Source organism: Bombus impatiens, unplaced genomic scaffold (genome assembly GCF_000188095.3).
Source record: "Bombus impatiens unplaced genomic scaffold, BIMP_2.2 scf_0208, whole genome shotgun sequence".
NCBI lineage: Eukaryota > Metazoa > Arthropoda > Insecta > Hymenoptera > Apidae > Bombus > Bombus impatiens.
In genome coordinates this window covers 442,795-457,630 of record NT_176627.1, presented here as the reverse complement: position 1 = coordinate 457,630, position 14,836 = coordinate 442,795, and positions in this window count along the sequence as shown.

Sequence of the window (14,836 nt, the reverse complement as noted above, 5' to 3'; positions counted from 1 at the left end):
ATTGAGAAGAAGAATGCAAAAAGTCCATCATATGATCTAATAAAACATAATGAAAAGAATTTTAGTGTTTAAAATCTTTAACCCTTTGCACTCCTATGTCGAGTGCGACTCGACATCAGTTTTCATCTCAGGAGCTCGTTTGTAGAGTTACACTTTTTTTTGTGAAACGTGCGAGAGAAATTGTTTGAAGATATATCATTATAAAATTAGAAAATACAACAATAGTGTGAGTAAAACTGGTATTTAAGTGAATTTCTTTCTTCCTTTATTTATTTAAATTGTTATTATTTTTTAGTCCAAGTAAATTTCAAATAAAACGCTTAAAAGCGTTGGTAGCTGCTGCTAACGAAATTGAAATAAAATTCCCAGTGCAAAGGGTTAAAGACACATAGAATAAAAAATGTAAACTATGAAAGAAAACTATAAGAATACTGCAAAGTGAGCTTCCTTTCATCTTTGAGTGGTTATCAACATTTTATGATCCAGCGTTAAAAGATAGTAAAATATGATAATCTGTTAGAAGAAGTTAACAATATACAGTACCGTGCAAAACTCTTACATTTACCACATAGAACATATAATTTATTTTTAAGGATGAATACAGGGATACCTGATGTTACTTTAATTCCAGGATCAGTAAATACCTTAAAAAATATTGATTCGTTCAATATAATTAGCATTGTCATCTCTAGAGAAACAGTCCTCCTCAGTTCATACCATGATAAGACATAGAAGAATTTTTCAAAAGTATATTTAGTTTATGAGATGATGTAAGAATTTTGCACAATAATGTACCTATTGTTTCTAGATAAAATGTCGTAAAGTTATTAATCTGTAAAAATTTATGACAGCATCTTCTAATTGGTCGTTTAACACATTTACTATTACTACAACACAATTATTCCTGGTGTAACAATATTTGTCACAGCACAGTATGCTGCATACTATCCTCATTGCTTGCCTTTTTAAATTGTTTCGTCAAAAAGCTCGAGAATTAAAGTGCAACAATTATGTTGACAAAAATAATATGCATAAGGAATAATTCCTTAAATAATATGCAACAAATACGTTTATTATTTCTGTCTAATTAATTAGTAAAACCGTTCAAGAACCAGACTGCAATTTGCCTGACTGATAATGCTCTCATACTACTTTCAGTAGAAACATCAATCCTAACCGCGAAACGATTCCATTAATTGTGCATCGTTAATGAACCAGTTTCACAGACGATCACGATCAAGTTTCACACCATCTAACTACAGAATCTAACTATAGACTACAGAATAATTGAATCATCGTCCAGAGCGCACTTTCGAGTAGCAGTGAGGTTCGCGAACGAGTGCAAATCATCTACATCGGTCGAAGAGGCCGGTTGACGGCTCGCGTCTACGAAACAATCGCAAAATTAGCAGCGACAGCCGGTGACGACAGTAGTTTGGCTCGAGCGTTTGTTTCTACAGGTGGTCGGTTGGCATTCTCGATGTCAATGGCACTTGCACGAATCCGCGCGACAGCCGCCGCGTCGGTTACGAAACTCTTGGCACTGGACCGGCGCGAAATCCGAAAGAGCTGTGAAGTTAGTGGCGCCGTATTCTTGGTAAAAACACACTCGTAAGTCACGATCGAGATCGAAAGAAGAGGGGAAAGAGAATTTGGGAATCGCAACGAGGAAATAGAGGCGAGACCACGCCGCGAGCTATTTGCTTTGAAAACAGACTTCGTAGCGGGCGTTTGAAGAATCGGTTTAGAGTACCAAGGTATCTTGTACGTTGGGTGGCAGTCAATTCTCAAATCGATCAGATTGAAACAGAAGAGCAGGAAGAAAGGGAGAAACAATTGCAGTGGAGTATGTTAGGATAAACTATCCAGTTGATTGTAGATTCTACATTGATTGACAATTGATTCTAGATCTTTAGTCGTTATAGCATCTTATAGACATAAATTATGTGGAAATATTAGTATTAGATGGTTCTGATACAAGGAAATGGATCATACATAATTCGATAAAATAATATAAAAGAAAAAATGTTGTGCGTCTATCATTGGGTTGGCACCTAAGTGATTGCGGATTTTGTCATTAACACTTTGACTGCCACGTTGGTCATTGGTGACCGGAACGCTTCAACTTCTTACAATTGTAAAAATTGAATGAATATTGACAGTTGGGGCATTTTGAATATAACCGATAAATAGAAGATACTTTGAAATAAAAAGTACCCTATTGAGCAATTAAACATTTTTATTAGAACATCGATAAAAAAAATGAGAAAAAATGTTGCATCTAACGGTGCACTGTGTTTGCATCCATATTTTTCTTTCAGGGGTAATCTACGAATATTTTTATAAACACAACTCAGAAAATAATCGTAAATGCTGCTTTATAATCATATAATTGAAGTTAGAAGTGCGAACGTACCTTACTATTATATATAGAATGAGCAAATACCGTTTACTAATATCTTCCACACGTTTCAACAATATATTCTGCACGTTTTGTTTACAACGAAATAACGAATGCGAATGGTTTGTTGAAACAAACGAAGTTTCGTTACAATATGTCGCTATCAACTGTTACCAAGGCGCCACGGTGGTCAGCCGTGACTATCAATAAGATAACCGGTCAATTGGTGAAGAATGTTGTCTTACATCGTCAATTTATTATTATTTTGCCATTATATGCTTTGAATAATAAAAATACTCCCGTGGCGTCCTGAGCGAAACATGTGATTTCGGCGTGGCGGTCAAAGTGTTAGGTGATAATGGGAAATTAATAAAAATTAGGAGGTCACTTAGTTGCCAACCGAATATTTCCTTGTAAAATGAAAGAAACTTTTGCCACAACATAATACATAAAGCGAGTGGCAAAAATGTTAGCACATATTTTCTTTATTATATTTTCCAATTAATTGTTTTTCCTATTTCATTCTTTTATCTGGTATTACATTTCATTCTCATAGCGTCAAATTCTTTTAGTCATATGAAAGTGAAGAAACTAGAAGAAACGAAATTTAATATGCTAATTAATTAGTATGCAAATTCTATAAGTTGAACGGTGTGTCAATATTTTTTGTAATTTCTGTACGTCCGTATGTATATTTAGAGATTTAAATGGAGGAACTGTAGTAAAATGATGGAAATCCTGAGTTAAAAAAATAATATATACTAACGATTGTAACTGATGAATTGGGGATAGAATTTAGCATTTCATTTGATTATACTTTCTCCATTTCTACTAAATATATAAGATATGATAGTTAGTTACGACTGTCAAATATTCTACGACCTTTCCGCTAGCATTAAACCCTAAGCAAACCTGATACAAACGACATAAGATAATTTCAAGACAAATAGAGCATCGTAGTAGTGCGACCGAGTAGAGAGCAAGCGTTTCATTCAATCGAGTCAGAAATTAAATCCGATTCGGGAGGGGAACGTCAAACAAACGCCAACGATTTCTTTCTATTTGCAAATAAACCAGCATTTCAAATAAATTTCCATGAAAACGATAAAGCGATTTTATTCCGTCTCGTATTTCAATAAAGAAAGATAAGAAAAGAAAAAGAAAATTGAAATTTTTCACTAAAAATAAAAATGATCTTCGCCACGCTCTTGTACAATTGGATTAATATTATTAGTGAAATCTTACAAATCAAACGTCGTGAATTAATGATATTAACACATTGCGTACGGGTCACGAGATATCTCGTTTTCATGTTTTTTCGACTGAATCGATGACTCAAGACAATTGTTTTTGTTACGTTACCAGGATAATGAAGCCTCGAGCATTCTTGTGACAAATGATTAGCAAAACAACTGAATGTTGATATTCCAAGCATGTGAAAACAATCAGTCAGTATATCGGTAGATCTATGCCGATCGTCTACCGTATTTTATAAAGTGTTTTATTGTTGTACATTTTCTTATTTCAATGTTCGTGTCTTAATTTGTAAGGAAACAGCTTTTTAAATGTCGTTTACATTTTCGATTTCTTACTGACAATTTATAACAAAAAATGCTTTACCAGATATTACACTCTAAAGCATTATTCAAGTATGTGAAATAAATAATAGTTGAAACATAAAAAATCTTGCATAATAAATAGATATATAAAATATATAGTAATATTTAACACTAGAACTACCGATAGTTAACACGAAGCTATTTCTACCAAAATCAGTTAAAATGACTAGACTTTAAAAAATACGTAATAATAGAATATTTTTATATTTATTGGTTTATTACTTTCTGACAGAAGGAATTCCATGTTATGTAATACATTTTTCGTATTATTAATCCATCTGGGACCATGATCGACCTAAACGAGAGTTGGCACATTTATAAAATTGTACAACCAGTCGTTTTGACTGCTGTGGTATTTCTAGCGATCGATCCGGAATTTTCCTATTAACTGACATCATCGTACTGAATGATACGCGGTAAAAATTTGAAAAACGCGTGGCAAGTTGTAGAAAACGAGGAAACTGGTTAATTGGGGTTCGATAAACAGATTGCAGGATCTTTTTACACTGACAAGTACCAGTCATTTCGACTGCTACTGGTATAAGTAGCTTCGATACAAAATTATTTTCAGTTTGAATATATAAAAAACAAAATAAAATTCGTTGTATTATTCTTTTAGTTATCGTTGCGAAAGTCATTACACCATTGCGGGAAAAAATAACACGAAGTAGAAATTTTAAAATAAAATTATAAAACCAGTGAATTTAATCGATGTGGTAGTTCTAGTGTTAAAAATACGTAGCGGCACATGACAATTTAAATAAGAGGATTAAATAAGAAGATTCTTTTAGTCATCGTTGCGAAAGTCATTACACCATTGCGGGAAAAAATAACATGAAGTAGGAATTTTAAAATAAAATTATAAAACCAGTGAATTTAATCGATGTGGTAGTTCTAGTGTTAAAAATACGTAGCGGCACATGACAATTTAAATAAGAGGACAATTTAAATAATGTCGTTGTTTTGCCTCGGAGTATTAAGATCGTTAGTATACGTACAAACGTCGAACAAAGACGAATCTGAATTTTCCGACTCTCCTCCTACCAATATAAATAAACAGACGCGATCGCCAGCGAATCAGCTATTATTAATTATCATACGAGTTATTAGCAGTTATGATACGAGTTATTATACGAGCTCTCGATTAATATCTTCGAGTTATCTGCGAGCGATTATACACTGTCTTTGCGAATACGTTTGTACCAGCGACTTTGTCTATATTTATTTATAATTAATTTCATTTATTTCAAATATATTTGACGGGTTGCAACAGCAAGTTCTCGTTACCGTTTTATCAATCCTCTACAATTCCACCACAAATACTTTATGTGAATATGTTGGAATACAACGATATTAGTCTTATACAAATGAGGTGATTGATCGAACGGATTCGTCCCTTCGTTGCCCTTCGATATCCCCACTAGCGTGCGTTCATTCGACGTACCGCGGCAGCTGGCGCGTGTATGCTCGTTCGAGAATTCGGCGGAAGGAGCGTAAGGATATGGATGGAACATCGGGCACGTCGGTGTCGCGCTTTGACGGCGTAGCGCTTTGTATCGCGAAGCTGCTGGAAGGTTCCGTAGCACGTGCCGCCACACAGCATCTACACAGGTTACACTCATTACTGCATAGAGAGTGGGGTCGAAAATCTTTTCAGGGGCCATGGGTCGCTAAGTCAGTGAGTCTGAGAATAACTAGCCAACTGTCGACATTCCACAATACTCACTTATATATCCTGTAATTTTTGTTTACTAAATATCACATAATATTATTTCAACATAAACATCGTGTCTTCCACAGATTATTAATCTTAATTTCGAGATTAGATTCTAACAGAATATAATACCAAATGCAAATGAAAAATCTATATACAGGGTGGTTGGTACAAGTGGAAAGGGGGTGATTCTACGCGAAAAAAGAAGTCGAAAATATAGAATAAAAATTTTCCGTTTGAGGCTTTGTTTCCGAGAAAATCGACTTTGAATTTTCGCTCGGTACGCGTGCACTTTATCGCGTCTCGTTATAACGGACCTCACTGTAGATCGTTGTCTCGATGGAAAAATTAAAAAAAAAATTGTTATTCTTTATTTTCGACTTCTTTTTTCGCGTAGAATCGCCACCAGTTACCAACCACCCTGTACATGCGTCCCATAGCTTGGCAAGCACGTTTCTGCAGCATTTAAAAATGTGCGGGCCCTGGGAGCGCGTTGAGCAGTGATAGTAATAAATATATGAATCGTCTTTTTATCCATCAGAATATAAATTTGAAAATTACAGAGAACAAGTCGTGCAACCTATTGCCAGTAACTTGTCAATTCGTCACTAGTATTAGTTGGTAAATCATTGATCGTTCAAAAACATTTTTGTCTAGCGATACCCACCGAAAAAGCTGTTTGTTAGAATCGAGAGTAGAAAAATCGAATTAACGTTTGATATTCCATTTCATATGTACGAGATCAGTTGCGTATCGTCCTTGTTTTCAACGTGTTCGTAGTGGTCTACAGACTGTGTGTCTCGCGTCACTACACGGTGCAGCGTTCCAAACGTAAACAAATAGTATGTGGTAATCGCTAGTGTTTCTATGATAAACGCGCGAGCAATCAACGATTTCCATGCGTGACAACGGTGATTATTAAACGCGTTTAACGCCAGACTAGTTGGATATCCAATGTTGATGGAATTCTAACAGAGGATAGCAAATTACTCGGTTAATGTAAACATTACGATAATTCCATCAACAGTTGCACAAACTCGTTACAAATCAGAATGGTAGGTTATTGGGATATTTGGAACACATTGGATTAGTTGAAATAGAAACTGCGTTTGTGCTACTACAAATCAAAATATACAGCACGGAGTACAAGTTTTTAAATGATTTTCTCCATTTTACCTTTGACCTATATAGGGTGGTTGGTAACTGGTGGTACAAGCGGAAAGGGGGTGATTCTACGCGAAAAAAGTCGAAAATATATAAAAAAATTTAAAAATTTAAAAATTTTAAAAATTAAAAAAATAACGTCAGTCGAGACAATGATCTGCAGTGAGATCCGTTAAAGTGCACGCGTACTGAGCGAAAATTCAAAGTCGATTTTCTCGAAAACAAAGCCTCCACCGAACAATTTTTATTCCATGTTTTCGACTTCCTTTTTCGCGTAGAATCACCCCCTTTCCGCTTGTACCACCACTTACCAACCACCCTGTATATTAAAAAGTTTTCTAAAATACCAGTATTCTGTGTTTACTTCTTTCCTTTAAATTGTTATATTCTGTGAAACATTTAGTAATTCTAAACTTTGTAATATTGGTGTACATATGTGTAAGAATAAATAAAACAATAACTATGATATGCTTATCATACCTTTAATTAAAAGGATAAGTGCAGTACAAGACTCAGTTCACGCTACTGGAAGTTGTTTTGAAAAGGTGGTCATCTTTTAGAAAATCAGTAGTTGAAAATTTAAAAAATGCGCCCTATTTACGGGCCAAGTGAAGAAAAAGACGACCGACGTGAAAAATAGCTAATTAAATTAAAACAACTCGCTTCTATATTAGTTTTGGATTAATATTAGATTGTCCGAAAAGCTTCTTTCGTTTTATAAGGAAATAATAGACGCGCAATGTTTTTTGTTTTATATTAGTTTATTGAATTATGCACGAACGTAATAATGTAGAAATCATACCTAATTCAATAAAATAATACAAAACGGAAATTGTCGTTCACCTATTATCACCTTACAAAACGAAAGAAACTTTTCGGAAAGAAACCTAATACGAACATCGCCTTAAGAATCGCTTACAAAAATCATTCTACCTGATTTTACCATCTGAATCAACATTTAAACGTGATAAAACTAACCAATAATGTTGGTTTAATCGCGAATTGTTTTGCATGTAGTACAACGTGAAACGTCTCGTGACATCGTCTCATGACACAGGGAAACATTACAGAAAGTTGGTATCTATTAATTTTTAAGTCTTCTATCTGAATGCTAACCTGTGCAAAATCTTATCCTTGTGCAATCGAATATATTTACGAATATATTTTTAAACTTAACGAAAATGATCTCAAATCCTGTTTATATTAAAAAATATACTCGCATCCGCTAAAGATGTGTTGGCCATGAAGACAGAATCGAAGCAAGCACTTGAAATTCTTCCAACTTTCAACCGTCATCGCTAGCCTAGTTCCTAGCCGCGAGTCGTGCTTTTTCACGTTTAGCACACGAAAGAGGGATAAAAATGAGAAACTATTAAACTAAACTTATACGTCGTAATGGTAATATAGCCTCGGTAGGTTGACCTTGTTAAGGGGACCATATGGAGGGAAAACAGAGAGACGAAGAAAGAAGAAAAATGTGTTATAGAAGGGAAGAAGCGAGTAAGACGGTGGAAGAAGATCTAAAGACAACGTTAAAAAAATTCCTTACAGCCTCAACACAGGAAATTTTCAACTACCTGCGATCCTCGCGCATTTCACAAGCATCGTTGATGGCGCGTATAAAAAATAATTACTTTGAGATTGCAGCTCGTATTCTTGAATAATCCAAAGATTTCTGGAAAGGACGTTTGCCATCGTAGCTTCCAATTCCGTAAAGACACTTCAAAAGTGGATAGTTAACAATCGTTGGCAATATCGTAGCTATATGAAAAATAAAAATAGAGAGAAAAGAGAAATGATAATAAGATACACGCAAGTTTGAGGAATATGGAAAAAGACGAAGCGAAAGATAAGAGGAGGATTCATGGGGTTAAAAACGCTGAGAAAGTAACATTTTTCATGCTGCTTTTCCTGCCTATTGATATCCACTTTTCAGCTCTTTCATCTCCTACCTCGAATTGTTATAGTCGCCAGGCTTTTGATTGAACAAGAATTTTATAACCACTTTCCAAAAATTGTAAATTCGCCCATTTGTATAACCCATTCGTGCACTTTACTCTGAGATATTGAATCTTCGTCTATGAACATTTTTCAGTGAATAGGTTACAGAACAAATTTAAACGATTCTATCAAGAAACTTATTCTCCTTCGGTGTTAGAAAGTTTCGCTCGTATCGAAACCCAAAGAAAAGGTAGACATAAATAATATTAGACTCTAAAGGCACTCTATGCATTTTCCGTTCCTAAATATTAATCTTCATTCCATTTAGATGTTTCCATAAATTTTATAAATACAGCACAGACGCGAGATCCTACCAATAAATTCGCCTTAGTCTATTTCCCCGTTAAAGATCTTCATCCGCGTCGAAATCGATAGAAAAGCTAACCACTGAACATAACTTGTTCGAACATAATTTATTGCGATCATCGACTTAGTTTGCTGCGAGTTTCATTTTATCAGAAGAGATTTGTAAAATGGCTGGAATTAGACGGGACGTTAATTATAATATTAATTTTTAAGTCTTCTATCTGAATTCTAATCTGTGCAAAATCTTATCCTTGTGCAATCGTTTACAAATATATTTTTAAACTTAACAAAAAATGATCTCAAATTTTGTTTATAGTAAAAATTAATATTAAGCTCCTTTCATACATTCGTTTCAATTCCTGACAGAGTGATGCTATTGGGTTGGCAACTAAGTGATTGCGGATTTTGTCATTATCACCTAATGACAAAATCCGCAATCACTTAGTTGCCAACTCAACATAACCTCAACTTAGGGCAGCGACAATATCGAAGCTGGAAAATGAAAGGCTCGATGCAATGCTATTCGATAAGTTAGAAGAATGAAATCGAAATATTTCATAAATCTTTACGTATATTTAACTAAAAACAGTTTAAAACATGTTTCTTTGCTATTCGTAAAATTGTCTAATTTGACGAAAGTTTGTCGAATGAAATATTTAAAACCTCAAAAAAACGATAAACTTCCATAAAGGATAATAATATTAATTGGATCCTCGTTATTTAAATTTCCTAATGAAGGAGAAAAAATAGAAGAAGTTGATTATTCTCGACAGAAATAAATACGAATATATAGAGGAATAATGAGGTTCGTTGTTAAATTGAGAAATTACATAATCAATAATGACAAGTTTACTATTATAACGTTGGGTGGTTTTCCGCGACGAAGCGAAACGCTAAGTACAGCCATTTATAAGCGAAAAGCAGAAGTTACTTTTGAAATAATGCCAACGTTAGATTAATAGTCTCTCGATCAACAAGACAACACTAAGGACTTTCGCTAAGTTCAGTTTGACATATCCGACATTCGCAATAGTTCCGGAACATCGGTTTCGATTTGACAATGTTTCGTATAAGGGTGCATGCAGTTTAGCCAATGTTTCAAAAATACTTTTTCATTAGTGAGCGTTCTCAACGAATAATTAGATTCTTTTGAAACGCATATACGTTTGTTAAGTTGAAAGCGCCTTTAGCACGCTAAATGAGGAGTTCATTTTCTTTTATTTTTCATTTAGATGATGTGTAAAGATACATCTATATTATAATAATATTAATATACTATAATAATATACTATAAATATATTACATATATAGTAATAATACGCTATACAGGGTGGTTGGTAACTGGTGGCACAAGCGGAAAGGGGGGTGATTCTAGGTGAAAAAAGAAGTCGGCAATATATAACATAGACATAACACAATAACAATTTTTCGTTTGAGGCTTTGTTTTCGAGAAAATCGACTTTGAATTTTCGCTCGGTACGCGTGCGGTACGTTATGACGGATCTCACTGTAGATCGTTGTCTCGATGGAAAAATTTAAAAAAAAAAGAAAAATTAAAAAAAAGAATGTATAAGCAAAAGATTAAGTTATAAGTTATAAGATTAAGTTATAAGATCCGTTATAACGTACCGCACGAGTACCGAGCGAAAATTCAAAGTCGATTTTCTCAAAAACAAAACCTCAAACGAAAACTTTTTACTCTATATTTTCGACTCCTTTTTTCGCGTAGAATCAGCCCCTTTCCGCTTGTACCACCAGTTACCAACCACCCTGTACAAGCAAAAGACAAACGTTTGGTATATCGATATCACCTAAACAGAAAATTTAGTGTCGTCCTTCTAGGAGCGACATTTAATGTGTTAAAGGTTTTCAGGGAAAGAGGAAATTAAACAAGAATTGTATAGATTTTGCGAGATTCGTCTAAAAAGAGACATAAGGGTGCAAAGTTCTAAATCGAAAGATGTAGACGTAAAATTAAACAAATTTGAATATCCAAACTTGAAAATTGAAAAAAAAAGAATCGAAAATTCAGACCTAAAGATGCGAAAATTCGAACTCAAAAATTGGAAGGCTCAAATGTAAAAATTTTCAACCTATGATTATTTGTACAAACCTTAAGGAACGTACTAACGGTTGCATCTGACAAGCAAACCACTGGCGTTTTACCGAATGTAGAAACCAAGCTAGAAATTTCGGCAGTGTGACGGGATTTAATGTTTAAATTTAAATTTCGAAACCGCGCGCGAAATCGATTTACCTTGAGGGAAACAGCGTCACGCCTAGAAAACTGTTTTGCTGCCAAAGGTCAACGTCTACGCTACTGTCAACAAAACCCCCGACGATGCAACACGATAGTTCGTTTACACATGTACCAACCATACGAATATGTATCTACGTTCCTCAAAAAACCTTTCTCCGCGCGAGAGAGAACTGTTGACATAACAAAGCGGTCGTAATTTTGTAGACTCGTTTGCAATATAACTTTTTATTACTACAAGACATTCCTAAATTATATTTATATTATATATTAGTAAAAGATTGAGATATAGATATAGAATAATTAATTCTTAACAGATGTGTAATAAATATAGCAGTAATTAAATTTATTATGGATGGAATTTCACCCGATGTTCTTTAAATTCATGATATTACGAATTACGTTCCCGAAAAAGACAAATAAATCAATTATAATTTAATTTAATTACATTTGTCTGATTTTGATTTGTAAAATAATAAAAAAACGTAATTTTCTTTGATGGAAGCTTCAAAAGATTAAAGTTATTTCAACTGCTTCATTATGTTACTCTGGAACGTACATTTAGAGAGATTTAAGGAGAAAATAATAAAAATAAAAAAGAAGCGTTTAAAAGATTAAAGTTGAAACAATAAAACAACAATATTCGTAACATTCGAAAATCGAAAACGCTCGTAGTGCAACGTCAAAAGTTCGTCTGGAGTCTGAAGAAAAAGGCGGTAGGAACTAGTTGGAAACAAAGTTACCTCGAAACGGAAGTGCACATATAGTGAAAAAAGGAGTGAGAGGTAGATGGAAGACGAGGACGTTACTTTTCAAAGGATAATGCATTCGAAACCGCAGAATTCTACATTTCGCGAGAAAACGGGAACAGCGTGCATACACGACTTCCTAAACGTATACACAGAGATATCTAATATGTATATTTGCCTGACTCGGAAGGTCGAAGGTCAATAGGATCGCGCCCAAAGGATCAGGAATAGACATCGAATGTGCGACCTCGATATGTCCCGTATTTGAAAAACGAATTAGTCAAAACAGAAGTTAAGACTTATTAAACGTTTCTTTCAATTCGGATGACAATCTCGAATTACGCGTCAAATTTAATATTACAACTATTTACCATGCTAATCAAAATGACCAGTTAGTAATATTTGAAATTTGCATTTCTAGAGAATTTCTATAAAGAATTACGCAATTTTGTATGCACCTTTAATTTTAATCACTTTGGTACGAGTTTTACCTATACTTCAATCGACCATAGGTTTAGTGCAAGAATCATTGATGCTCGAAAATGTTCGTTTGTCAAACGTGTCTTGGAATTCTTATCGATCAGATTCAACGTTCTACTAAATCTCACTCGTGATCTCCTAGAATCACATTTTTCTACGCACGACTATTACGCTTTAGAAACAATCGACACTTACACGTTTACAGACGACTAAACTACGTTTATTTCAGAATCAGTCGCATAAAGTTGCGCTTTCGTCGATTCAAATCACTACGATCTTATAAAGCGAACGATTGTAACCGATAAATGGTAATTTTCTTTCGGTTACAAGATATAAGGTTTGTATGAATAACTAAGGGACGTTTTTAAAATTGAAACACGTTCGAAGAAGAAAAAGCGATAACAATTATTTTGCACTCACCATTTCTGCATCATCCTGTCATAGACGCTTCGAAGCGTCCTTTACGTTTCCGGCATCGTCCTGAACCGGCGTCACTCCGTTTAGATGCAAGTTCCTGTTGTTGTCCTCGTAGAATTGAACAGAAAGAATGTTCTTGTCACGATAAATCGTTGACAATCGTTTTAAATGTGAATACGTGATAATGAAACACGACGCCCCAATATTACGAACGAACACAAAACATGACAAGCACACGCGTAAGGCGCGAGACCGACTGACTGACTTTCTCGATTTCGGTTGTGGCTCCTGCATCAGCGCCACCTGTTTACACACACCATACGCGCGCACACATACACACACACATACACGTGACCGACCCACCGATTATATAGTAATACTTCGCTAACCGGTCGCGGGTTGGGACCTTATCTGGTCAGTTACCAAGGACGGTATACTTCTAAAAAATCTGGAATATCTTTCATTTTCATTAAGCGCGAATGCAATACGGGCACGGGGCAATACGAATGCAATAAGGCTACGGTTACAGTGGATGTGTTCTAGCAAATTGTCATACTGACGAATGAGACATCTGGAAACCGATATACGTATACATACATTCATAGATTGCGGATTCTTATGCATTTATTGCAGGAAATTTGAAAGTGTAAAATTGTATAGAATGCACATAGTATGAAAAGATATACATGTATAATATTCAAAGTATAGTGCTTTCTATAATACTTAGCAGATAAAACAATTTTTTATCGAATCTATACTTTTTTAATTATACCCTTAAAAATATAAATTTACATAAAAACTTGCACTCTACTCGTAATAATTTATACACATATTTGATTGCTTTAATAATTCAATTCGTCAAAACACGCATGTAATCATAGCCTAACACATTTATTTCACATAGGCAACATTAAAACCTCGCTTCATAAAATCAGTTCCCATGACTGGTGGGGATAACGATAGCCAGTTATCGAGGCATAGTTCGGCCACTTAACGTGACACTACCCTACATCTTCGCTCGCATTAATGTGTGCGCACTGTAATAACTTTTCTTGTTTTCTTACGGATAACTTTTCTTACGAGTTATGTCTCAGGGCGACAACAAAGTTTCGTTTACGAATTATTCATATGAGATCTCGGATCTTCGGTAAGTGTGATTTACCACGTTATACTGCAATTTATATGTATCGTTGCTCCGCGAACTTGACTAAAAAGGGAACACTATTCAACTTTCGAACTTCAAGAGGGATAAAACTTTACGAGAGTATTAAAGATAACTTTTTCGGATAACGATAGATTTTGGTAAGCTGTAACATGAGATAACAGAATCTTATCTTTACATTCACTAGATACAGAATTTAAGCGTGACGGATATAGGATAAACACTTTCGTGGTATAGTGCGAATGCATACGTAGAGGGCATTGTTGTTTTTGGAACGTTTGGAACTCAGGTATTTAAAAAGGGTGAGTTGATAACAAATAAACAAGTTAAGCAATACAATTACAAAAGTTACCATGAATACGTGCCACGAATTATACGATGAATTGCCATCACGACTTTATACTATAGATAAGAATTTTAGTTGGGACTAAATGATAATCAGCCAAAAATATAATTTCAAAGATTTTCTACATAAAACATGACTGAAACAAGCGCTGGAAAAATTAAATGAATTATATGAAATTCTTTAGCGAAAGAAAGTTGCTACATTTTATTACTTCGATACA